The sequence below is a fragment of the Aegilops tauschii genome, chromosome 2 (assembly GCF_002575655.3).
Source record: "Aegilops tauschii subsp. strangulata cultivar AL8/78 chromosome 2, Aet v6.0, whole genome shotgun sequence".
Taxonomy (NCBI): domain Eukaryota; kingdom Viridiplantae; phylum Streptophyta; class Magnoliopsida; order Poales; family Poaceae; genus Aegilops; species Aegilops tauschii.
Window position 1 is genome coordinate 26,554,009 of NC_053036.3, and position 27,750 is coordinate 26,581,758.

Genomic DNA, 27,750 nt, shown 5'->3' on the forward strand with positions numbered 1-27,750 from the left:
GCTCCACCTTGCCGTCGCCGCCGCCACCGACGCTGTCAGGCTGCTCGACGTCGCCATCGCCTCCGCCACCGACGCCGTCAGGCTGCTCAACGTCGCCGCCACCACCGCTGATGCCCTCTGCCCCGACGACGGCGTCGACCCTCGCGCCCCTGCCGGCCCCGACGCGCCGCCCACCGTGCCCCGCCGCCCCCTGTGAGCACCAGCCTGCTCCCGTGCCCCTCCCCTGTCCCGCGCCCCTGCGCCCCTGCCCTGCCCCGCCGGCGCCGGCGCCGGCCCCTCCGCCGTGCCCCTCCGCCCCTGCCGGGTGCTAGCGCTATTAGATTTTTAGATTTTTTAGATGTTTTTACATGTTTTTTAGATTATTTTAGTTTATGTTTAGTTTAGTTTTAAGATTAGGAAAATTTCAGATGTATAGGTATATTTATTTAGATGTATAGTTAATTTAGATGTTGTAATTTGTTCATAAAAATTGTGCACTTTTGTATAGGTATATTTTTTTCATATGTACGAAAATGTCGAATGAAAACGAAAACAAACATATAAGAAAAAACAAAGGAAAAAATGAAGAAGGACCCGCGGCGAAGCAACTCTTTTTTAAAGGTAGTTCTTTGTTAAAGTGAGGGGGGACGTTCGGAGCAACCCCCGGCCCTCTCGCTCGACCAAAACTCTCGAGGACACCCAAACCCTACAAAAAAACAATGTCGGTCTCCTACCCCCTCCCGCCGCGCCCCTACCCGATCGACAAACTCTCTTGAGGCCACCGAAATTTACCAAGTTAAAAGAGCATTGTCGTCGAGGCCACCCCGAACCCTTGAAGCGCTGTTCAGGCCACCCCAAACCCTTGAAGCGTTGCGGAGGCCACCCCAAACCCTAGAGAAGCGTCGAGGCCAGGCCACTAATATGATTCCTTTGTGCTTAGCTAGCTAGTTCAACTTTTTCCACTAATATATCCATCTTTCATGTTTGAATAATAATTGCCATGTTGTAAATATTTACAGAAACTATGGATCCGCAACCCCGAGACGAAGCAAAAGAAGCGGTGTTGGGGGAGATAATCGCACACGGAAGTGATGCCATCTTGTCTTTTCTCAACGACACATGCACCGATGGTCTGGAAAGACAAGATGAAGAAGCAGGCTACGATGATGATCAAACAATGGAGGAGTAAGGACACCGTGATGACGGCTCCGGTGACCAAATGGAGGGGGAAGGACACCGTGATGACGGCTCCGGTGACCGAATGGAGGGGGAAGGACACCGTGATGACGGCTCCGGTGACCGAACGGAGTCCGGCCAGGTATATATATTAATTAATTAAGCATGTGCTGACTATAGCTAATTGATGTATTAATTGTTTTTGGTATGTACACATATTAACTCTCTTCTTTTTCTTATTTTCTAGCCCTCCGGATCAAGCAACACTTCGGTAACGAGACAAGGCCCGAAGAGAAAGTTGCGCACGGATGAAAGGTACACGATCATCGAAATTGATCGCGCTGGCCAACCGATTGAACCCCTCCGGACCAAGCAAAAATTTAATGCTCAGTGCGGGGTTATAGTGAGGGACATGATCCCGATCAGCATCGAGCAATGAATGAAGCCTAAGGACAAAGACTCTCGGGTGTCTTATGTCAGCGATAGGCAGAAAGCTGATCTTTGGGCCGCGCTGCAGGAAAATTTCACCTTCCGGCCAGAGGAGGATCCGGAGAATCCAGTTAAAAAGCCAAAGATCAAGGCTTATGCTCTTAAGAAGATGGCTGAGCTATTCAGGAGGTGGAAGAATGAGCTGAAATCATCGTTTGTCGACCAAGACAAGACTCCAGAATTCATCGGCCGATTTGAGAAGATCAAAGATCAGTGGCCTGAATTTGTCACCAAAAAGAAATCTGAGAGAGCAGCGAAGATGTCAGCGACAAACAAGAAAAATGCTGCAAAGAAGAAGCATCACCATCGCACGGGGTCAGGTGGCTACTTGAAAGCCCGGCCGTTGTGGGACAAGGCTGAGAATGACCTCATTGATAAAGGGATCGAACCAGAGACGCGACGCTGGCAGACCGTTGCAGGACTTGGTTCTTCGGGGTTGGGGGAAAATTGGACCCTGTAACAGGGAAGTGCGTTTGGACCGACGAGTAGCTGAACACACCCATCGAGAAGCTTCAGGAGTATATCGAAAAGGCGCAACAAGGGACGTTCGTTCCGGATAGAGAGAACGACAAGCTCACAGAGGCCCTCGGGAATCCTGAGCACCCCGGACGGACACGAGGCACGCCAGGCTCCCTTTCGTGGAAGGCTGGATTTCCCGACGCAGGCGGTTACAAACGCCGGGAGAGGAAGAAGAAAAAGGAGTTGACCCAACTACAGACGCTGCACGCAAGGGTACAAGCGCTAGAGGAACGAGAGGCAGTTCGCAGCACGCGACCTGCCGAAGCTACACCCAAAGCTACCCTGCCATCTCAGCGGAGAAGCAGCGTGGCTTCCACGGAGCTGCTTCAGGAGCCTGTCTTCACGGCTCCTGCTAGCTACCCCGTAGATGCTATCACAGAGTCTCAGCATTGCCACCTTACGACGCAGTGGATGGAATTGAAAGTCAAGGCGCCTGTTGGCTCTGTTGCACCTCCTGAACCTGGCGCAACTTTTCACTGCCGGCCGATTCTAGAAGGATATGCTAGGGCGATGGTGGATGAAATCACAGAAGTATTTGAGGACCTCCAGCTTGACCACCCTACGGGTGACGGGGAGACTCGGCTGGGTTCTTGTCTAAAGACTCCATGCCTATGGCGGAAGGAGCTCATCAACCTTCCGAACTGGATGCCTCCGCCTCCTCCTCCTCCTCCGGCGAGTCAGGGCACTCCGCCTCTTCCACCGCCTCCTCCTCCGGCGAGTGACGAACAGGGCACTCAGCCTCCTTCTCCGGCGCGTGGCGGCACTCCGCCTCCTTCTCCGCCTGCGCCAGCGCGCCCGAGCAGCCACCAGCCTCCTCCTTCTCCGCCTCGCCAGCAAGGGCGGAAGAGACCCGCCGCCGCCCCGGCTGCTCCGGCGCGTCGTAGTCCTTCTCCTCCGCCTCGTAAGCAAGCACGAAAGAAGACAGTTGCAGCCGCTCCGTCTGCTCCGGCGTCTAGCAGTATTTCCAGAGGCGGGAGGCAATAGAGATACGGTCCACCTCTCAAGCCTCTAGAGAAGTTACCGTACGAGATGACCATGGAAGAAAACAAGAAGATCGTGCAAAAAGAAGTGAAGGACTTCTCTGAAGGGGCGAAAGTAGAGAGACATCCACCTCCGGAGGAGAAGGTAGATGCGGTGAAAGCAAAGTGCACTATCGATGCCCTGAGGAAACCACCAAAGTCTCTGCCGAAAACAAACTATGAGCGCGTTACTGAGAGCGGAGCGGTCGGGAAGTACTGTAAGTGATCAAAGGTTAAAAAAACGACGAGCAGCTGGGAAAAAAATTGCCCAGCTCGGCGAACAAGCGAACCGATCGTGCCCCCCGCTCAATGTGTCTAGCGACATCGTCGCTAATGCTCCGGGGATGATGCCCGGTTATAGCAATCTTGGAGATTACCTGCCCGACGATGTACATTATGATTTCTTGGAGGTGACGAACACAGATACGAGTACGGGAAGCCTCTCGTCCAAGATGAAAAATCTCTAACAACGATGATGCGAAGATTCCATAATTGGTACATGAAAACTTGTAGAGAGTCTGGGGGACGAATACTTTGTATCTGAGAGTTAAAGAGGAGCACGACCTCGTTGGAATTGATCTGTTGCATGTTCCATTTGAGGAGTTCTTCCAGTTCTTCAATCAAAAGGCCGTCGATAAATTAACGGTCACTTGCTACTGTCTGTAAGTACTACTTCTGTCATTAAGTCTCTATATATAGCTCAGCTGTTTCATTACATGTATTTATAATTACCCTCATTATATTATGCAGATTGAAGATCGTCGAGTGCAGAAAAGCATAAATGTATGATATTGGGTTCATTAACACAAATCTCATAGATGAATTTCAGGTTAAAAAGAACGCCGAAGATGCCGAGGCCAACTTGCTCAAATCATTGTTAATAAATCAAAACAAAGATTTAATACTGTTTCCTTACAACTTCAAGTGAGTGTTACTGTCGTGTGCATATTCGGTTTCCCTTATTACTCGAGCGAGGTTATAGTAATGTAATTGATGAGTTATGCATGTGTGCGCAGCTTCCACTATATTTTCCTTGAGATTAAGCTTGAGCGGGGACTAGTAACCGTCTTAGCCTCGAGACGAAAAGATCCCGAGACCTATGCGGACATGACTAAAATTCTCAGCAAGTAAGTTCAATCGATCATTATCGCACCATATTGGCAACTTTTTGTTCATTTCCTGATATCTCAAGTAATAATTATTTTCTTTGTCTTGCAGGGTTTGGAAACACTTCACCGCAGAATCTCCGGGACTGCCGAAGGAGCTGCGATATACATACCCGAAAGTAAGTACTACTAGCTAGCTAGTTGCGCGCATCTCCCGTTGATTCTAGCTACTTTCATCAATGCCATTTATAATGCTTCATTATCAGTTTGATTGACCTCTATTTCTCGTAAAGTGCTTGTGGCAGTAACAAGGGAATGATTACTGTGGATACTACGTGTGCGAGTTCATCTACAACGCGACTTGCAAAAATAAGCGGGGCTACTCTAAAAGGCAATATGAAGTGCGTAAGCAATAATATTCACAATTTCATTTTATTACACCATCATTTCTGTTGAGTTTCATTCATATACATGTATTAACCCCCTTCTTCAAATTAGACGTGGCCGATGCAGAATGTACTCCTACCACAAGATCGCATGAAAGCAATTCAAGAGGAATTGGCGGGATTCTTTCTTGACCACGTCATCAATAAAGCCGGAGAATACCATGTGGAAGTTGAGTTCAAATGCTAGGGGATTGTAAAAGATCTTACATATTGTATATGTATGTAGCCAGTAGCCTCGGATAGATAATACGAAAACTTGTTGTTCGACCAATCTCTCGGAGAAGGAGAGGTCGATCACTTCTCTCGGTATGCATGACGAACTTCTGTAATTAATGGTTTCCTTCATTTTCTTACTAGCTAGCGTGTCCAGGGCCTCTCTATACGTATAGTACGTAGCGTCGACCAAGCACGGAGATAAGAGAGGACACTTCTCTCTATTAATTAATTAGCTACCTAACACAATATATGAAACACCTTAATTAACCATACAAAACCCCCAAATCCACCCCCCTTTCATAAAAAAACAAAAACCCTAGCCCCTGAATAGCTGACGCGTGCATGCCTATTGGTCCCGGTTGGTGCCACCAACCGGGAATAAAGGGCCTCCTGCCTGGGTTCGCCGCAGCGGCCACGTGGAGGCCCATCTATCCCGGTTAGTATAAGAACCGGGACTAAAGGCCTAGGCATTAGGAACGACCCTTTAGTCCCGGTTCCCCAACCGGGACAGATGGGCCTTATGAACCGGGACAAATTGCCCTTTTGCCACTAGTGAGAAAAAATGTTGATAATTGTTGATAATGTTGTATGCATGGATGCTATGTGTGGATGTGACCGATGAGATACGTGAGAGAGTGTTGATGAGAGTTGTTTTTGGAGGAAGAAAAATCAACTTTTGAACGATGACGGTGATCTGCGTGAGCTCCTCCTCATGTTATATCTTGATAACGCACGAGGGGCTCACCCAGCTCAACCATCACCGAAAGTTGAAATACCTGTGAGAGAGTGTCCACCATATATACCATCACCAGCGAGAGTGTCCACCGTATATACGTGAGAGAGTGTCATTGAGTGTTGTTCTTGGAGGAAGAAAATCGACTTTTGATGATGGCGGTCGATCTACATGAGCTCTTCATGTTATATCTTTCATGTTTGATTCTTATGTTATTTTCCATTGTGTGATGAAAGGTGTTGGCATCGATCATTTTTTGGCTATGGCTTCCTCCAACGGCGAAGCTTCCATTAGGGTCGACTCCACGGACATGGAGAAGAGCTCCGAGGACTGCTTGGAGGAACTGCTTGAGAAGAACCCACAGCTGATCATAATGAAGTTTTTTGTGGATCTGGCCAAGAAAAATCCCCAAGCTAAGGAGTGCAAGGCTCCACCTCGTAAGGAGCCATTGAGTCCACCGACCATCATTCCCAATGACGCTTGGTCCTCCACTTTGGGGGATGCCCCCACGTGCTCTGACTCGACGATCACTGGTTTCACCAACTACACCTTGGAGTAGTCACCTAGATAGTTTGACGTTGATTTAGTTGTATCCTTAAGTACCTGCTGATATGGACTTGGATGGCCACTTGCGATGCTTTTGATTGTATGAGTGATGAATGCTTATGTTGATTATGTATGATGTGCATTACTTCTTGTTCTTTTGTAGATGAAGTGGTATGTGGTGTACAGAGGACGGTGTCCAGGAGTCTACGATTCATTGTCGGAATACAATGAACACATACTTCGTTATGAAGGAAACTCCCATGAATCATTCAACAACAGAGAGACGACAGAGTATCATTACAATTAGTATTTGCTTAAGCAAAAGATAAAAACTAAATTACGCAATGGTGCAAGCCAGACACGGCTTAGCTGGTTCAGTGGATTGAAGAACTTCATAATTCTATTTCAGTTTGTCATAATCACTACTAGAAAAAGGCTTACTAGTGGTGCACCAGTTTTGCCTACTAGTGGCGCACTACTGGTGCGCCACTAGCACCACGCCACTAGAATATTTTAGTAATGGCGCACCACAGGTGCGCCATTAGTATCTGGTATACTAATGGCGCCATTAGTATCCCACAGGTGCGCCATTAGTAACTGGTATACTAATGGCGCACCAGATGGAAGTGCGCCATTAGTAACATTTTTTTTAAATTCGTTTTTTCTTAGTCTCAGGTCACTATTTGACATATGAGATATCCAACACATATATATACAACAAGCATCCATATAACAATCATATCCAACACACAAGTTTCATCATATATACATACATAGCCAACACATAGTTCCATCGTTACATATTACAAATGTTTCACATTGTTCATCCAACACCGTTATCCATCCAACACCATATTACAAAAGTTTCACATAGTTCAGTTCTCATTGTTCTTCTCCTTCTCCTTCCTCAGCCTGATGCGCCAAGAGCGGCGAGGCAGCTGTGGGATGTAGTCTTCTACCACAATTGGCGTGGTCATGTCGCCCAGCTGTGGGATCGCCGGCGCCACCACCGGTGCATGGTCATTGTCAGGCACCACCACCATCGCGAGGCCACCTTCAGGCAGGACGGGCACGACCATCGCTAGGTCATCCTCAGCCACCACCATCTCTTGCCCATGGTCAGCCACCACCATCTCTTGCCCATGGTCAGCCACCACCATCTCTTGCCCTTGGTCAGCCACCACCAGCGCTAGGTCATCCTCAGCCTGATGCCCATCGTCATCCTGCAGCTCCTCATCCCCACTCTGCTCCTCTTCTCCCCCACTCCAGTCCGGATCATCCTTCTTGCTGTCTTTGCTGCTGCCAGAATCGCTGCTGGTTTCGCTAAAGCCAGAATCACTGTTTCTTTTGCTACAGCCATAACCGCTGCTGCTTTGGCTGTAGCCAGTGTCGCTACTGCTGCTCCCATTGCCTGTCCAAATGCAACAATGGCCGTTAACAATCGATGTGAGACAAAGCCAAATGTAGAGGAATAAGAAGAGGCAGAACGCACTGGCATCTTCGTCGTCAGCGTAGCGCATGCGACACATAGTCGTGTTGAAAACCTTCACGATGAGCATTGTGGCATCATCGTCGTACCTGAAGAGAAGAAAGTACCCGGTCCGCAGGTCGTAGGCACTGTAGAACTTCTCCCAGCCACGGCACAGGTACATGTGGCCCTCCTCGATCACCAACTCCACGTCCCACAGCCTGCGAACCCCGCTGCCGGCCTGTCGGAGCTTCACATTATCTGGCGGATCTTCACCCAGCATGTTCATAAAAGTGTCAGGCAGCCTCTGCAATTTGGGACAAGGAGTGATGTAGCAAACAACAGAGTTATCATAATGAGATGGGTGAAGGGGAGATCTCTCGTTTTATATACCTGCCTCGTGGATGATACTGAAGTCCCAAATATGACACTGAAGAACTCGAAAGCATCCAACTCATACTCCGGTGAGGCAGAGCGGCGGTGGCTGCTTCCCCCCATCTCTGATAAGCAGCAGAAGAGACCAATTAGTACCCTTACAACATCACATTGCAAATAGATGAATTGTGTAGGTATGCATGGATTTAAGATTATTTGTTCAAAGCCAATTTGTCAAAGATTAATATGATATCTCAATTTCCACCAAATAATACATTTGTTATACACCACATTTTCTTTTCCTTTGGAAAAGAAAAAAGCACACTGCATTCAAGTGAATGTATCTTTTATTGCAAAGCCACAACTTAGCAATAGATTCAAAGTTAACGATTGGCACCTAGAAAAGCATTTCAACATCTTCACAGATTTTACTAGCTACAATACATTCAAAAAATAAATGATATACAGTTTGTATCTCTTTGCAATAAACACACTCTAGGGGTTTTGCCATCCCCCTTTTCCTTAGATTGTCACAAGTCATGATTTTGTTCTGGGAGAACATCCAAATCGAACCTTATACCCTAGGGGGCAATTTAATACTCCATACTACAGGAAGATACAAAGGTTGCACCCCCCTAAAATTCACTAGAACATATAGAGATTTATAAGAGCAGGTCCCTTTAGATTCATGCTAGCTAGGCAGGACCTAATTGGGGTAATTTTTTCCAAATAAGAAAGAAGTCTGCCTCTCCATCTAGCTATTTTGGCTAAAATTTTATCAATAAAAGCTAGCAGATCTTCTCTGCCAATCTTGTCAAAATGCAAAGGAATTCCTAAAATACTTAACAGGGAAATCCCCAACTATGCATTGGAAAATGTCCACAAATGGAGTGAGATCATTAACTGTCAAGTTAATGGGGATAAGAGTACACTTATGATAGTTAATTGTCATCCCAGCAATTTGTTCAAAACAGGTTAGAATCCATTTCAGATTCAGAGCAATTCCAGCATCATTTTCCAACAATAAAAGGGTATCATTAGCATATTGTACTCTTATAATAGCACTCTTATAATGGAACTATTCTATGACCATACTCGAAAGGGCTCCAGAGATTGCACTTGCACGCACAGATTGTGTACCACGGTCGAGGGGAGGGAGGGAGGGAATGGGGAGGAAGGGTGGACAATTTCATTCACAAATTCTTAGTAGTTTTTTAATACAGCAGAATAAATCTTGTGATCTCATTCACAAATTCTTAGTAGTTTTTTAATATAGTAGCTAATTGCCTGATCTGGTTGGTGCCAAGATCAAGTGGTGACTTGACCTCTTGCCTGGAAGTTTCTATTCCTTGCAATCTACTGAATTTCTAGTACCTTGTTTTTTAAACTGCTAAGCTATTTTGAGCTTGAGCATGGGTCAATTCAGTGCCCTACAAGATGACCATCTTCTCAACTAGGAGAATTTCATTGCCTCTTTCTTTAAATTCCAGAATTTAAATAAGGTTATCATTTAATTTGTTCAGAAATTACAATTTAGTAATGCTAAAGGTTCTGCTTCCCTTCTTCCAATGGGCTATGTTGATGCATGTGCTGAGTATGGATATATACAGTCTAGTTGGTACATCTATACATCTGATAACTGAGCACCATCGGCATCAACGCGCTACTATTGGTGTTATTAATATCAAATAGCCCTGCATACCTAGCCTTATGCAGTATTTTAGTTAATAAACCTACAAGTCACTCACTTCTTACTAATGATTGGTCTGTTGGTGTTTGCTTGCACCTATTGAACACAACAGGGTTCTTTCCCTAAATAACTGGAACACAGCAGGTGTTGTGCCTGGTGATGCTAATTGGCTGTCGGTCACCTAAACGTACTTGTTTAATCCCTATGTGTTGCATACAAATATGTACATTCATCACCCCTTAGCAAGTTTATTTATGTTTAACTCAAAATCAGATTTTTTTTTAGGTGTTGCATACAGATTTTTTTAGGTGTTCATGTATGTTTTTTTGCTAGCTACTGAGGGAGGGAATGGGGAGGAAGGGTGGAGAGGGAGGAAGGAGGAAGGAGGAGGGGTACCTGGGCGGGCGCGACTGGTCGCCGGGTGGCGGAGGACGGCAGGGGTAGGTGGGGTGTGGGCACGTCGGAGGAGGAGGAGGCCTTCGCTCGTCGGCTGCTGCAGGGGCCGGAGGAGGCCCTCGCTCGTCGGAGGGAGGAGGAGAGGAGAGGAGCGCTCGGCCGATCTCGTTCGGGGGGCGCGGGGGCGGCGGGGGTGGAGTCCCGCGGGGGTCGGGGCGGCGGCGTCGGGGCAGCGCAAGACCACAGCGGCGGCGGCGTCGCCGACGGCGTGCAGGCGCGGCGGACGGAGGGGCCGGAGCAAGGGGGCGGCGGCGTACGGTTGGGGTCTAGTGGGGGATCTGGCGAGGGAGGGAGGGAGGCCACAGTGCGAGGGAATAGGTGGAGTGCGGGATGTCTATCTAATGGCGCACCTCCCCCAAGTGCGCCATAAGTACGACGATAGCAATGGCGCACCTCACCCTGGTGCGCCATTAGAAATTACTAGCCCGACTGCTCAGGTTATATTTCCACCTAACCCTATCTCCATCAGAACACGCCCACTAGCCCGACTGGTTAGCACGCAGCACACACACTAGGATGTCCTGGGTTCGATTCCCAGGCTCCCCAATTTTTGTTTTTATGCATTTAAAATGTTGTTTGATATTTATTTGTGTTTAAATATGTTCAAACTTGTTTAAATCATAACAGTAATATTTTTTTATAAAAACAGGGTGCGGGGGGTGCTCGGCGGCGATGGAGCGGGGGAGGGTGCGGTGGGTCGTCGGGGGGTGCGGGGGGTGCTCTGTCCTTGTCGTTACCGGTGTAGGATTCTATCGTTACCCCGGAGTTCTGATAACCATCGCTCTTCATGTCCTTGTCCTCGGTGTAGAATGTGTAGCCGTTGAATGCGAGGCGGAGGTTGCGGCGCGCGCGGGCGAGGGCGAGGTTGGTGTCGGCCCTGCGGCGCTGCTCCGACGATAGTGGGGTGGGGTCGGAGGGGAGGATGGGGAGAGGGAGGCGGCGGGGGCGCGGATTGGGAGCGGATGGAGAGGAACTGGCGCGAGGGAGAGGGATGAAGGGGAACTGGCGAGGGAGAGGAAGGAATTAGCTACAGGGGGAACTGGCGAGGGAGAGGGAGGAATTAGCTATAGCATTCATTTGTGACGGTGGAGCATGTAGGGTAACGTAGCACAAAACAAAAAATTTCTGACCTACGCACCAGCCCAGGACCACTATGGAGACTGCATACAAGGTTTGATCTTTTTCGTTACCGACTCGTAGCGCAGCGGGAAGTAGAGTCGATGACGATCGGCGGTGCAGATCCCCGCAGCTAGGATTTACAACCTCCCAACCGCGAGGATGTATACCCACATCCGCCATACGGACAGCCCTCCGGGAGGCGGTCGGACAGTCCCGCGGACGGTGTCACGGACAGCCCTTCGGGAGGACCTTCGAAACTCGAACGGTCACTCGGACAGCCCTCCGGGAGGACCCATAGAACTCGGACCGTCACTTGGACAGCCCTTCGGGAGGCACTCTCGAACAGCCCCTCAGGGCACTAAGATCGAAACTACGACCTCTCTACAGAGTTGGACACATACGGTGTCAGCTATCCAGCAGGGCTTCGCCGTCCAGAACTAGTTCCTGCCGGAACCCAGACAGCCTTTCGGCTCTACGAAGCTATTTCGCTGGGAGGGAGAGAAGAAGCCAGATCATTGCAATGGCATGTATGTGAGAAGGGATGATCCTTTAGGCAGCCCCCTCCACCCCTATTTATAGGCCAAGCCCAAGGGTGGCTTCTCCAAGAAGCCAAGGGGGGAAATACCAAAACGGCCCTCAAGGTGGCTTCTCCAAGAAGCCAAGCAAAAAGCACTTTCACTATTCATCACGACATATTTCAGCGTCCGTTCGAATTGAAAATATTTATGTGGGCTCAGAACATTTCCAGTACCCACTAAAATAATTTTCAACGCGTTCCGAAACAATTTCGGTTTAGTGATTTTCATCTACGAAAAGCAAACAAGAATGCGTTTTCACTATTCATGAAGACAATTTTTCGCGTCCACTAAATCCGAAAATATTTCTGTGGGTCTTAGAATAATTCCAGTACCCACTAAAATGATTTTGGATTCGTTCTGAAACAATTTCATATTAGTGAATTTCATCTGCGAAAAACAGCCAAAGCGGTACCGGCAGCTCCGAAACATTTTCGGTTTTTATTTCTAAAAATTCCAAAAAGTTTCCAGAATGATTCTGGCACCCTCCAAGAATTATCAGGCATGTGCCGAAACCATTTTGACTTAATGGCATACCCCGAAACAACTTTTTCGGTTTCACCGAAACTCATCCGGTGACCTCTCTCTGCGGTACGATTCTGCTGTCCGAAACTTTTCGGTGTCCGAACCTTTTTCGATGATTTTCTCTCAGACTCCCTGTCTAGTATTCAGCAGATAGATGACCCTTAAGCGTGTGACCCTATAGGTTCGGTGAAGTATAGACATGACTTGGAACCCCTTCCGATCAATGATCAACATCGGAGCCGTGGACACCCATATTGACCCCTATACCCACACGAATGAATATTCGAGTGAACCTCCAGTTGAGGTGAGCTATTCCTGTTGCTTCACGATATATCACAAACACCTGAGGTGAGATTTATTGCATCCCCGTGGGCCAACACTTTGTCCACTATGCAAGTTACCTCGTTACCGGTTTTGTTCTCTTTTCTCGTTTCGTGTTCCGGCATCCCCGTGATCAAATCACAAAGTGTCTGGCCAGACGATGATGGACACCGTAACACCGAGTGGGCCCGAGTATATCTCTCCATCATCGGAGGAGCAAATCCCAATCTCGAGCTATCAAGTTACTTAACATACTTTCCCATGAACCCGTAAGCCGCCGTAATAGCCATCCAGTTACGGATGACGTTTAACAAACCCCAAAGTTCATGAAGCAAGCATGAAGAAACTCGATACTCTCATGGTCTAAGGAATTATGCAAACATTAACTATCTCTGTGTTATAAACCATTAACTTGTGACGAATGTATCTCATAGCATAACATCAATTCGGGTCGATTCAACACAAATGTCCTTCCTGACATTGTGCCCTCAAAGTTGCTTGGCCTAGAGATGCCCATGATTGGGAAAACATAATCATCATGCAACACTTGAGCTAGTCTTAGAGGCACGACTAGGAATACATTTTACCGTTTATTATTCCACACGTGCATATGGGTTCTCCCCAGAGCCTTTATGGATATACGGGCTCGGGAACCACAACAGTTATAGCATGGAACATAAACATAATTATGAACAGGAAGATAATCAATAACATTTATTATTGCCTCTAGGGCATATCTCCTACAGAGATGGCCGGAGAGGGTGCAGGGGGTCGTCGGCGGCGGTGGAGCGGGCCGGGGAGGGTGTGGTGGGTCATCGGCGGCGGTGGAGCAGGGGAGCTAGGGTGCGGTGGGTCGTCGGCGGGGGTGGAGCGGGGGAGGGTGCGGTGGGTCGTCGGCGGCGGTGGAGCAGGGAAGGGTGCGGTGGGTCGTCGGCGGCGGTGGAGCGGGGGAGGGTGCGGGGGGTCGGCGGCGGCGCCCGGTGGAGCAGGGTAGAGGGTGCGGGGCGTGCTCGGCGGCGAGGGGGACCGGATCTGGCGAGGTGGGATAGCGATCGAGATGGAGGGGGATCGCTAGTAATGGCGCACTGTTCCCTGGTGCGCCATTAGTAGTTTTGCAAAAAAATAAAAAAATAAAAAAATATAGTAGTGGCGCACTATGTGCCTAGTGCGCCATTACTAGTTAGAATTAGTAATGGCGCACTGTGCCGTGGTGCGCCATTAGTATGTTTGGAAAAAAAATTGTTACTAATGGCGCACCGTTTGTCCGGTGCGCCATTAGTGTCTTTCACACTAATGGCGCACCAGCACATGGTGCGCCACTGCTATAGCAATGGCGCACCACATGTCTGGTGCGCCATTAGTGGCCATTCCATCTATAGCCCTTTTCCTAGTAGTGAATTGTGGTATTGCTTTTTATCATAAGGTGCATGCATGTAGACCACTTTGTTGTTTAATTAGTAAGTAAGCACTTGTACTAAAGAGCTACTTTGTGATTTGAAATGAAGCTTGTGTGAACTATTTATGGATTAATGCTTATGTGAGTTTGTTGTTAACCTGTGTGACTTGAAATGCAAGTTTGAGTATTGTATAAATATTTTTGCTGCACGGACTCGAGCAAAAAACAGTATGAACAGAACTGGGAACAAAACATTACCGAGGGCAATACTCGGCAAGGAGGCATGCGCTGGGAGCTGAAGGCACTTGGCTGTTGCAGTTATGCCGAGAGGACTCTCCGTAGAGTTGTGGTTATCGAGGGTAGATTATTGGCTCTCGGTAATGGCCACCTTTTCCGAGAGGTCTCTCGGTAAAGAATCTAACCTAGATCTCTTTCCTTCTTGTGCATTCTCGATAATATGTATTATACTTTTTTTGTTGTTTTCTTCCATGCTTGGAAAACAACCTTAGCACATCATAATTATCGTCTTGTATTTTCTTCTAGAGATGGGCCTCGCCCGGTTCTAGAGACCGGCACCCCTCCGGTGGCCCCGACGGTCTAGGGCGTTGTTCGGCACCTAGAGGGGGTAGGCCACGGGAATACCTACTTCTTCGTGTTAGTGCATGTCATCGCGAGATGACAGACCAAGTCTAGGCCCGTTCTGTCACGGGATCACCCACCGAAGACTGTCTCGGGGACGAAGCAGCCGGTCCTCGACGTTCCCGCCCGTGTGTGTGGTTTGTGAGGCACGTGCCACGTCAAGGACGTGCGTTGCATATTCAAATCGCACACCACCCCTGCATGCATATGCATGGGCCACACGCATGTAGGGGTGCCCTCCCCCCTCGGGTGGTCTCTATATCGAGCACCCATCCGGTGGCCCCGACGGTCTAGGGCGTTGTTCGGCACCGAGAGGGTGTAGTCCACGGTGAATAACTGCTTCTCCGTGTTAGTGCATGTCATCGCGAGATGACACTCCAAGTCTAGGCTCGTTCTGTCACGGGATCACCCACCGAAGACTCTGTCTCGGGGGCAAACGCAGCCGGTCCTCAACGTTCCCGCCCGTGTGTGTGGTTTGTGAGGCACGTGCCACGTCAAGGACGTGCGTTGCTTATTCAAATAGCACACCACCCCAGCATGCGTATGCATGGGACACATGCATGTAGGGGTGCCCTCCCCCCCTCGGGCGGTCTCTATATCGAGCACCCATCTGGTGGCCCCGGCGGTCTAGGGCATTGTTTGGCACCGAGAGGGTGTAGTCCACGGTGAATAACTGCTTCTCCATGTTAGTGCATGTCATCGCGAGATGACAGACCAAGTCTAGGCCCATTCTTTGAGATAGTCTATGGGTATCGAGAGGGAAAGTGTCTGGTTTCTGCAGGAAGTGCGTGTCCTGTTGCTCCGTTGGCCTCGAAACTTCTTGTGCTCTCAAAGGAGGCCATCGCATGTATATGCATGGGCTAACCGGTGGCCCCTGCGGTCTAGGAAGTTGACCGGCACCGAGAGAGGGGGTAGGTCACGGTCAACAACTGCTTCTTCTCATGTTTATTACTAATAATCTTTAAAGTTCTCTCTCGGAGCCGGTCTAGAAAGTTGGCTGGCACCGAGAGAGGGGGTAGGCCACGGTCAACAACTGCTTCTTCTCATGTTTTTTACTTTACACTCTTTAAAGTTCTCTCTCGGTGCCTTTCTAGGAAGTTGGCCGGCACCGAGAGAGGGGGTAGGCCACGGTCAACAACTGCCTTTCTCATGTTTTTTACTTTATACTCTTTAAAGTTCTCTCTCGGTGCTGGTCTAGAAAGTTGACCGGCTCCGAAGGCCACGGTCAACAACTGCTTCTTCTCATGTTTTTTACTTTACACTCTTTAAAGTTGAGTTGTGAACAAATCTAACCCAAAGGCATATATATATATATATATATATATATATATATATATATATATATATATATATATATATATGAGTGCATCAAAAGTCTTTTATTGAAAAAATTCATCAAAAGTCATGGAATTTCCAAACTTTGGTCGTAAAAACATATGAAATATGAGATACAAAAAAGATAGTGCAAAACAAAAACAAAAAGAGAAGGGAAAAATTAGAGTAGTGGTTACCGAGGGTCGATTACCGGCTCTCGGTAATGGCCACCTTTTCTGAGAGGCGCTCTCGGTAAAGAATCTAACCTAGATCTCTTTCCTTCTTGTGCATTCTCGATAATATGTATTATACTTTTTTTGTTGTTTTCTTCCATGCTTGGCAAACAACCTTAGCACATCATAATTACCGTCTTGTGTTTTCTTCTTCAGATGGGCCTCGCCCGGTTCTAGAGACCGGCACCCCTCCGGTGGCCCCGACGGTCTAGGGCGTTGTTCGGCACCTAGAGGGGGTAGGCCACGGGGAATAACTGCTTCTTCGTGTTAGTGCATGTCATCGCGAAAAAATAGAGGCCATGAAAAAAGAAAAGGCCCAAATAAAAAAATGAGAGAAAAAGAGAGAAGGGACAATGTTACTATCCTTTTACCACACTTGTGCTTCAAAGTAGCACCATGATCTTCATGATATAGAGTCTCTCATTTTGTCACTTTCATATACTAGTGGGAAATTTCATTATAGAACTTGGCTTGTATATTCAAATGATGGGCTTCCTCAAATGCCCGAGGTCTTAAGGAGCAAGCAAGTTGGATGCACACCCACTTAGTTTCTTTTGTTTGAGCTTTCATACACTTATAGCTATAGTGCATCCGTTGCATGGCAATCCCTACTCCTTGCATTGACATCAATTGATGGGCATCTCCATAGCCCGTTGATTAGCCTCGTTGATGTGAGACTTTCCTTTCCTTTTTTTTGTCTTCCCACATAACCCCTATCATTATACCTTATTCCACCATAGTGCTATATCCATGGCTTGCGCTCATGTATTGCATAAAAGTTGAAAAGGCTGAGGCGCGTTAAAAAGTATGAACCAATTGCTTGGCTAAAACCGGGGTTGTACATGATATGAATATTTTGTGTGGTGAAGATGGAGCATAGCCAAACTATATGATTTTGTAGGGATAACTTGCTTTGGCTATGTTATTTTGATAAGACATAATTGCTAGGTTAGCATGCTTGAAGTATTATTGTTTTTATGTCAACATTAAACTTTTATCTTGAATCATATCGAATCTGAACATTCGTGCCACAATAAGAAGAACTACATTGAAATTATGCTAAGTAGAATTCCACATCAAAAATTCTATTTTTATCATTTACCTACTCGAGGATGAGCAGGAATTAAGCTTGGGGATGCTTGATACGTCTCCAACGTATCTATAATTTTTGATTGTTCCATGCTATATTATATTCTATTTTGGATGTTTAATGGGATTTATTATACACTTTTATATTATTTTTGGGACTAACCTATTAACAGAAGGCCCAACCCAAATTGTTGCTTTTTTTGCCTATTTCAGTGTTTCGCAGAAAAAGAATATCAAACGGAGTCCAAACGGAATGAAACCTTCGGAAATGTGATTTTCGGAACAAACATGATCCAGAGGACTTGGAGTCCATGTAAAGAAATCAACGAGGAGAACACGAGGCAGGGGGCGCGCCTACCCCCCAAGCGTGCCCTCCATCCTCGTGGGGCCCACGTTGCTCCACCGACGTACTTCTTCCTCCTACATATACCTACGTACCCCCAAACCATTAGGGGCATCCACGAAAACCTAATTCCACCGCCGCAACCTTCTGTACCCGTGATATCCCATCTTGGGGCCTTTTCCGGCGCTCCGCCGGAGGGGGCATTGATCACGGAGGGCTTCTACATCAACACCGTAGCCTCTCCGATGATGTGTGAGTAGTTTACCTCAGACCTTCGGGTCCATAGTTATTAGCTAGATGGCTTCTTCTCTCTCTTTGGATCTCAATACAAAGTTCTCCTTGATTCTCTTGGAGATCTATTCGATGTAATCTTCTTTGCGGTGTGTTTGTCGAGACCGATGAATTGTGGGTTTATGATCAAGTTTATCTATGAACAATATGTGAATCTTCTCTGCATTCTTTTATGTATGATTGGTTATCTTTGCAAGTCTCTTCGAATTATCAGTTTGGCTTGGCCTACTAGATTGATCTTTCTTGCAATGGGAGAAGTGCTTAGCTTTGGGTTCAATCTTGCAGTGTCCTTTCCCAGTGACAGCAGGGGCAGCAAGAAACGTAGTGTATTGTTGCCATCGAGGATAAAAAGATGGTGTTTATATCATATTGCATGAGTTTATCCCTCTACATCATGTCATCTTGCTTAAAGCGTTACTCTATTCTTATGAACTTAATACTCTAGATGCATGCTGGATAGCGGTCGATGTGTGGAGTAATAGTAGTAGATGCAGAATCGTTTCGGTCTACTTGTCACAGACGTGATGCCTATATACATGATCATACCTAGATATTCTCATAACTATGCTCAATTCTATCAATTGCTCGACAGTAACTTGTTCACCCACCGTAATACTTATGCTCTTGAGAGAAGCCACTAGTGAAACCTATGGCCCCCGGGTCTATTTTCCATCATATTAATCTTCCAACACTTAGCTATTTCTACTGTCGTTTATTTTACTTTGCATCTTTATTCCTCTTTGTTATAGAAATACCAAAAATATTATCTTATCATATCTATCAGCTCTCACTCTCGTAAGTGACCGTGAAGGGATTGACAACCCCTTTATCGCGTTGGTTGCGAGGTTCTTATTTGTTTGTGTAGGTGCGCGGGACTCAAGCGTGGTCTCCTACTGGATTGATACCTTGGTTCTCAAAAACTGAGGGAAATACTTACACTACTTTACTGCATCACCCTTTCCTCTTCAAGGGAAAACCAACGCAGTGCTCAAGAGGTAGCGGTGGCCTCGACGGTCTAGGGCGTTGTTCGTTACCTAGAGGGGGTAGGCCACGGGGAATAACTGCTTCTTCGTGTTAGTGCATGTCATCGCGAGATGACAGACCAAGTCTAGGCCCGTTCTGTCACGGGATCACCCACCGAAGACTCTGTCTCGGGGACGAACGCAGCCGGTCCTCGACGTTCCCGCCCGTGTGTGTGGTTTGTGAGGCACGTGCCATGTCAAGGACGTGCGTTGCTTATTCAAATAGCACACCACCCATGCATGCATATGCATGGGCCACCCGCATGTAGGGGTGCCCTCCCCCCCTTGGGCGGTCTCTATATCGAGCACCCATCTGGTGGCCCCGGCGGTCTAGGGCGTTGTTCGGCACCGAGAGGGTGTAGTCCGCGGTGAATAACTGCTTCTCTGTGTTAGTGCATGTCATCGCAAGATGACATACCAGGTCTAGGCCCGTTCTTCGAGATAGTCTATGGGTATCGAGAGGGAATGTGTCCGGTTTGTGCAGGAAGTGCGGGTCCTGTTGCTCCGTTGGCCTCGAAATTTCTTGTGCTCTCAAAGGAGGCCATCGCATGTATATGCATGGGCTATCCAGTGGCCCATGCGGTCTAGGAAGTTGATCGGCACTGAGAGAGGGGGTAGGCCACGGTCAACAACAGCTTCTTCTCATGTTTATTACTTTACACTCTTCAAAGTTCTCTCTCACTGCCGGTCTAGAAAGTTGACCGCCACCGAGAGAGGGGGTAGGCCATGGTCAACAACAGCTTCTTCTCATGTTTTTTTACTTTACACTCTTTAAAGTTCTCTCTCGGTGCCGTTCTAGGAAGTTGGACGACACCGAGAGAGGGGGTAGGCCACGGTCAACAACTGCCTCTTCTCATGTTTTTTTACTTTACACTCTTTAATGTTCTCTCTCGGTGCCGATCTAGAAAGTTGACCGGCACCGAGAGAGGGAGTAGGCCACGGTCAACAACTACTTATTCTCATGTTTTTTACTTTACACTCTTTAAAGTTGAGTTGTGAACAAATCTAGCCCAAAAAGCATATATATATATACACACATCTATGAGTGCATTCAAAGTCTTTTATCGAAAAAATTCATCAAAAGTCATGGAATTTCCAAACTTTGGTCGTAAAAACATATGAAATATTAGATACAAAAAAGATAGTGCAAAACAAAAACAAAAAGAGAAGGAAAAAAATTAGAGCAGTGGTTACCGAGGGTCGATTATCGGCTCTCGGTAATGGCCACCTTTTCCGAGAGGCGCTCTCAGTAAAGAATCTAACCTAGATCTCTTTCCTTCTAGTGCATTCTCGATAATATGTATTATACTTTTTTTGTTGTTTTCTTCCATGGTTGGCAAACAACCTTAGCACATCATAATTACCGTCTTGTGTTTTCTTCTTCAGATGGGCCTCACCCGGTTCTAGAGACCGGCACCCCTCCGGTGGCCCCGACGGTCTAGGGCGTTGTTCGGCACCTAGAGGGGGTAGGCCACGGGGAATAACTGCTTCTTCATGTTAGTGCATGTCATCGCGAGATGACAGACCAAGTCTAGGCCCGTTCTGTCACGGGATCACCCACCGAAGACTCTGTCTCGGGGACGAACGCAACCGGTCCTCGACGTTCCCGCCCGTGTGTGTGGTTTGTGAGGCACGTGCCACGTCAAGGACGTGCGTTGCTTATTCAAATAGCACACCACCCCTGCATGCATATGCATGGGCCACACGCATGTAGGGGTGCCCTCCCTCCCCCCGGGCGGTCTATATATCGAGCACCCATCCGGTGGTCCCGCCGGTCTAGGGCGTTGTTCGGCACCGAGAGGGTGTAGTCCACGGTGAATAACTGCTTCTCCGTGTTAGCGCATGTCATCGCGAGATGACAGACCAAGTCTAGGCTCATTCTGTCAGGGGATCACCCACCGAAGACTCTGTCTCGGGGACGGACGCAGCCGGTCCTCGATGTTCCCGCCCGTGTGTGTGGTTTGTGAGGCACGTGCCACGTCAAAGACGTGCGTTGCTTATTCAAATAGCACACCACCCCTGCATGTATATGCATGGGCCACACGCATGTAGGGGTGCCCTCCCCCCTCGGGTGGTCTCTATATCGAGCACCCATCCGGTGGCCCTGGCGGTCTAGGGCGTTGTTCGGCACCGAGAGGGTGTAGTCCACGGTGAATAACTGCTTCTCTGTGTTAGTTCATGTCATCGCGAGATGACAGACCAAGTCTAGGCCCGTTCTTCGAGATAGTCTATGGGTTTCGAGAGGGAATGTGTCCGGTTTGTGCAGGAAATGCGCGTCCTGTTGCTCCGTTGGCCTCGAACTTCTTGTGCTCTCAAAGGAGGCCATCGCATGTATATGCATGGGCTATCCGGTGGCCCCTGCGGTCTAGGAAGTTGACCGGCACCGAGAGAGGGGGTAGGCCACGGTCAACAACTGCTTCTTCTCACGTTTATTGCTTTATACTCTTTAAAGTTCTCTCTCGGTGCCGGTCTAGAAAGTTGACCGGCGCCGAGAGAGGGGATAGGCCATGGTCAACAACTGCTTCTTCTCATGTTTTTTACTTTACACTCTTTAAAGTTCTCTCTCGGTGCCGTTCTAGGAAGTTGGCCGGCACCGAGAGAGGGGGTAGGCCACGGTCAACAACTGCCTCTTCTCATGTTTTTTTACTTTACACTCTTTAAAGTTCTCTCTCGGTGCCGGTCTAGAAAGTTGACCGGCACCGAGAGAGGGGGTAGGCCACGGTCAACAACTGCTTCTTCTCATGTTTTTACTTTACACTCTTTAAAGTTGAGTTGTGAACAAATCTAACCCAAAAAGCATATATATATATATATATATATATATATATATATATATATATATATATATATATATATGAGTGCATCAAAAGTCTTTTATCGAAAAAATTCATCAAAAGTCATGGAATTTCCAAACTTTGGTCGTAAAAACATATGAAATATGAGATACAAAAAAGATAGTGGAACAAAACAAAAGAGAAGGCAAAAAAATTAGAGCAGTGGTTATCGAGGGTCTATTATCGGCTCTCGGTAATGGCCACCTTCCGAGAGGCGCTCTCGGTAAAGAATCTAACCTAGATCTTAACCGTTCCCCTTTCTTTCTCTGTTCATTCTTCTCCTTCTCCGTTCACTACGCCACCGCCGCCGCCGACGCCGAAATCGCCACCTCCACCAACTGCGGCCGCCACCCCTCCTCAAAAGCTCCCAATTGCGGCCACCGCCACCCCCTCCTCCACCGCCCACAACTGCGGCCACCGCCACCCCCTCCTCCACCGCCCTCCACCGCCACAAACTGCGGCCGCCACCCCTCCTCCACCGCTCCCCACTGCGGCCACCGCCACCCCCTCCTCCACCGCCCCCAACTGCAATCACCGCCCCCAAGCTTCATGGCCGGCAGCTGGCGCGGCGGTTCTTCGATGCGGCCCAAGGACGGCCGCCGCAGCGGAGCTCCTCCGGTAGCGCGGCAGCAGCTGGAGATGCCCTCAGGTTAGTATCAGATTCTATGCCTAGAGTAGGATATTTTGCACAAATGTAGGAACTATGCACAAATGTGATTAAAAGTAGTAGATGAAGATGGTCCTGTTTAGTAATGCCTAGAGTAGTATTGAAGTTTGGAAGTTTGGAGTAATGACTAGAGTGTTTGTTTGACTTTTAGTTTAACTAAACGAGTAATAAGAGTTTAGTTGCTATTGTTCTGGTTTAATTTTACGACTGATGATCATTGTAAATACTAGTAATGTGCTACTGCCAATATATATAGAACAGATTCAGCACTGCGTATGCTTGTCGTCGGTAAGTGATTTGCCATGGAGAATAAGGTTGTGGATGCTTTCGTTTTGCCTCCTATGTTTGACTGATTTAGTTTCGGTTAAACCGAATGAGTGCTCGAAGTATTTAGTTTCAGTTGAAACTAGTTCTCTAAACTTCTTGTCTCTGAACTAATGCTTGTCGTCGGTAAGTGGTTTGGCGTTGGGATAAGGCTGTGGAGGCTTTGTTTTTGCCGAATGAGCGCTCAAATTTTGGTCAGACTATGCGTCAGTACACTAGTTGTCTGAACTTCCTGTCTCTGAACATACCTGAAGAGATCGACACCTTCTCTGAAGAATTCGACATCTTGTGAAGGATCAACACCTCTATGCTTGTGTTTTTTTAGATAAATACTTGAGTAGATCAATGAAACTATATACTTGTGCTTGTTTCCTTGTCAGTGCTATGGCATTAGTAAATGAAACTATATATCTGAGACTTGATTGAGCTATTTGTGTTATTTTTTGCCATATATGATATGACACTTAGATTAGGAAAATTTTGCGTTGGAACTGAGAGTAACCATATATATTTTGTTTTTTAGATTCTGATGGGAGCACTGCTAGTAAGTACCAGAGAGTCCCGAGTGGTAGGACCGAGTCGTCCACCTCCCATCAGGCCACAACCGAGGCATCGTCATCATCGGATGGCGATGTTGGAGTGGACTTAGATGCACCAGATCCGCTCGCTACCGAGTCGGGCGACATGGAGACCTCGGACGGCTCGGGGTATACCTCGAGCAACACTTCCAAGAGGAAGAAATCCGGGCGTGGTCCGGGGAAGGTCCCGGAACCAACTGATGCCAGCAACCGTCCTGTCATTTTCCCGACAGGAAAGGGGTAAGCAAGCATTTCATTTGCATCATATTTTGGATGCCACAACTTTGACACTCACATATGCTTGTCTTTTATATCATGGAGTCAGTGGGCATTTATCTCGACACAACCTAAGGGGGCACGCCCGCCGAACCACTTCATCGTCTCCCTCTTGAGGAAGCACTTCCTTGGATTGTCCAAGCCGGGTGATGACGATCCGTCGTCGCCACGTTTAACCTGGGAGCATTACCTACACAACAAGGATGAGCATGATGTCACCATGGCCACTCGGGTCATCAATGCTTTTTTTGTAAGTATCTTCGCTCCGACCACTGCATTTTTCCATATCCAAATCCTTGCTTGCGTGGATGGTGAGAAGATGCCATATGCTTTCTTGTAGGAAACATTTTCTTGCGTGTATGGTGAGCAGCAGAAGGCGATCAACGGCATCGTGAAATCTGCCCGAAAGATACTCTTTGACCTCAAGCACACGCTGCGGTACAAAGCCGTGATGCAGTGTCGGCCGCTCGATGAGAAGGGAGAGAAGATGACAAGGAAGACTGCTTGCCAGACCAACATGTCGCAAGAAGAATACCTGTCAGTGGTAAGTGACTACATCGGTTGCTAGTACTTTGATTCATCCCTCTTGTTCCTCAATTATTCGATTTTGTCTGACTAGGTGAAGGAACCCTGGATGAAAGACAATTGTTGGGAGGCCCTGGTTGACATGTGGTGTGACCCAGCATGGCAGGCGCAACATGTGGAGAAGGGAAACAATCGATCCAAAATGACAGGCCCAACTCATGTCCAGGGGAGCTGGAACCTAACCGCTCTCAAGCAACACATGGTATGTGGATTAAGATGTTAACTTTTTCGCACGGTGCATCTTGGTTCATTAAACTTGATGGTTAATTTTGCAGGAGGCGAAGGTTGGTCGCCGGGTCCACATCCTGGAAGCCTGGAAAGAAGGCCACAAGGGGAAGGATGGCGCCGAGTTCTGCAGCGAGTCGGCACAGGAGAAGTGGGGGACCTTCAAAGAGGTCTTCCAGGAGGTGCATGGGCAGGAAGCCGAACCTACGTCCAAGCCCCTTGATCCTGAGCTTCTCATCATTGTTGGCCAAGGGAAGGGCCATGGCCGCCACCTCCTTTGCAACGGGGCGATCGCCACCTCCTCGCATCGCAAGCTGCACGAGATACGCGCGTCGAGTACCAGCTCAACTCCGTCCATACGGAGTCGCCCAACCGCCGCATCACGTGAGATAGCGCGTCTCAAGGTTAGCATCCTAACCTTTCATTTATGTCCATGCCTCGAAATAGCACCGTTCCAACGTATATGAGCGTAATGCCATGTTAGAGGATTTAATGACGTATATGAGCAAAGTCGGCAGGCTGAGCAGGAGTCCAGAGAAAAGGAACGGGAAGACACGAACAAGAGGTTGAAGCTGCTTGAGGATCAACTACAGGTAGAACATTATCTAAACTAGAGTAGAAGATTCATTACATAGGGACGAACCACTCTCACGTGACTCTACTCTTATAGGTTCTTATGCAATCTCGAAGCAGTGCAAGTGATGCCCCTCCTCCTCTTCCGGAATGTTAACCTGATGGCCTCTCCTCCTCAAGATGATCTATATATATGAACAAGTGTACTTCTATTGTGACGTGCACGTGTTTTGCAAGTAGTGACAATATGTATGAATTTGTGACTTGTGTGTGACGTCTACTAGGATAATACATTCGACTTGTGTGTGACAATATGTGGACTATCCCTAATTATGCATATATATGTGGACTAGATCAAATTATGCCTATATGTGATCAAATTATGCCTATATATGTGTGGACTAGATCAAATTATGCCTATATATGATACTTCTGCCATGTACTTGTTTTTATCTGCAGGGATCAGAAAAGAAATAGGTTAAACAGCAGAATGGATGGGAAAGATTTCCGAGAGCAACACTCGGAAAACGATATACTACCGAGAGCTCCTCTCGGAAACATGGTCGTCTGGGAGACCTACTGTTGTGCCACAACTTCTCCGAGAGCAGCTCTCGGAAAAGAAGGCGAGCATTGCCGAGACTAGCTCTCGGCAAAGACATGTAAACTGTCAGCTGACATGAGGGCCACGCTGTCCTACTGGTCAGGAGGATTGCCGAGAGCTGCTCTCGGCAAAGATATCAGTCATTTTTTTTCAAAAATATTTAGCAAGTTATTTGAAACTTTTACTGATAAATGTGACCAGTGGGACCACATGTCAGTTAGAAAGAACACACACAGAAAAAGAAAATATGATGTTGCATATGCTTTGCCGAGTGTCGTACTGCGGCTCTCGGTAAAGTACGCAGTAACTGACGGAGCCGTCTGTTGTGGACGGGCATGCCACGTGGCTCCTCTTTGCCGTGAGCGCCTCTCGGCGTCTGCAGGGTTTGCCATGCGGTGTCTCTTTGCCGTAAGGCAGTGACGGCAAAGATGGCAGTTTGCCGTGAAGCTGGGTTTGCCGAGTGTCCGTATTTTAGCACTCGGCGAAGAGCATTACACCCGGCGTACGTGAAAATTTCAGTAGTGACTATGGACCAACGTATCTGAGCTAATTCATGTTTCCGTTGCATTACAATCTCATCAGATTTCTTTCTAGCTGATTGTTCTCTGACTGATTTATATAGATCTGTCAATTTAATTATCACCAGAGCTCTTTATGGTCTTTCTGTTTCTGCTATGAAAAGTGAATCCTGCATGTAGTTGTCCAAGCGACTTTCAGTAATTAGGGCATGAGTAAGGCAGGGATGCCATCAGCTATATGGCTAGACATACTTGAGCAATTATTAATGACACTATTGACCAGTCGCAGCTTAAAAGTTCTTGCGGTTACATGTTGATCTGCTTATTACGAAATTCTTAACAAAATCTTGTTCCACAGTTCATTAAGCCTATTTTCAGTTCTATTACTTTGTACTTCTTCATTTCTGGTGCGTCTAGATATTCTGACTTGATTTTGGTTTTTCATTGTGTCCACCTTGCTAGTACCCATACCATGGATGTCGCCAGTCCATGCAGTTCTTGTTTCGGACTGGTTAAACCTGCACCTAGTATGGTATACATCGCTGCCTACTGTTTTTTAAGGTCCATGTAGTAATACCACAGTACCATATTTACGCTACTACACTAACTGTATTGTACCAGGCTTACTATTGTCATGGCTCACATTTGTAAATGAAAATACTACTCCCTCCGTTCCTAAATATAAGTCTTTTTAGAGATTTCCCACGGACTACATACAAAGCAAAATTAGTGAATCTATACTCTAAAATATGTCTATATACATCCGTATGTAGTTTATAGTGAAATCTCTCAAAAGACTTACATTTAGGAACGGATGGACTATTTGGCAAAAGATGCACATGTATAAGACTTCTGCTTTACACTAGAATATGCAGCCTTACTTTTTTATGTTTTATCTGTGAATGAGAATCATGGGAGGCTGCATAGCCCGCTAGCGTATACAAGAGCTCAGTTGTTTTCTCTCTTCTACTAGTCTACCTTGTCATTTCTCCCAAATATGTGTTTGGTTATGCATACATATACTGCACAGTATGTGTTCAAGGACATATCTTGAGGCTTTCTTCATTCCAACTTTTCCAACTGCTGACCGATTTAATCAACTTTTGCAGTCTGGAAAAGAATCAACTGGTCAGCTCAAGTTCAGGGAAGGTCCCGTTGAAAGTGCCATGTCGTGCATCAAAATGATGTGTTTCCGTGAATTCCGTGGGGATGAAGGCGAGGTTGCCTTCCTCAGATTGTTCTTCAAGAGCACAACGATGCTGGAGACCGCAGTGGTAATAATGGCGAACCCCAGCTTCACACCATTTTTGACAGCTGCAGCATCTTCCATGGTGCGGCGAGCTTCTGAGGTGAATAGGTGCAACCAAGTGCTGGTCCTTGAGAGCACAGGTCCTGAAGGAGGTGATGCGTGGAGCTTTAGAATAGGATGTGATTTTTCATGTGAGGACCCCTTTTCAGAAATGGAGGCCCTCAGCCAATCTTAG

General features: G+C 47.3%; 1 pseudogene; it reads left to right on the forward strand.

Moving 5' to 3' along the window:
* Positions 1-1,240: 1,240 nt before the first annotated feature.
* LOC141040660 (uncharacterized) lies at positions 1,241-27,750 on the forward strand (annotated as a pseudogene).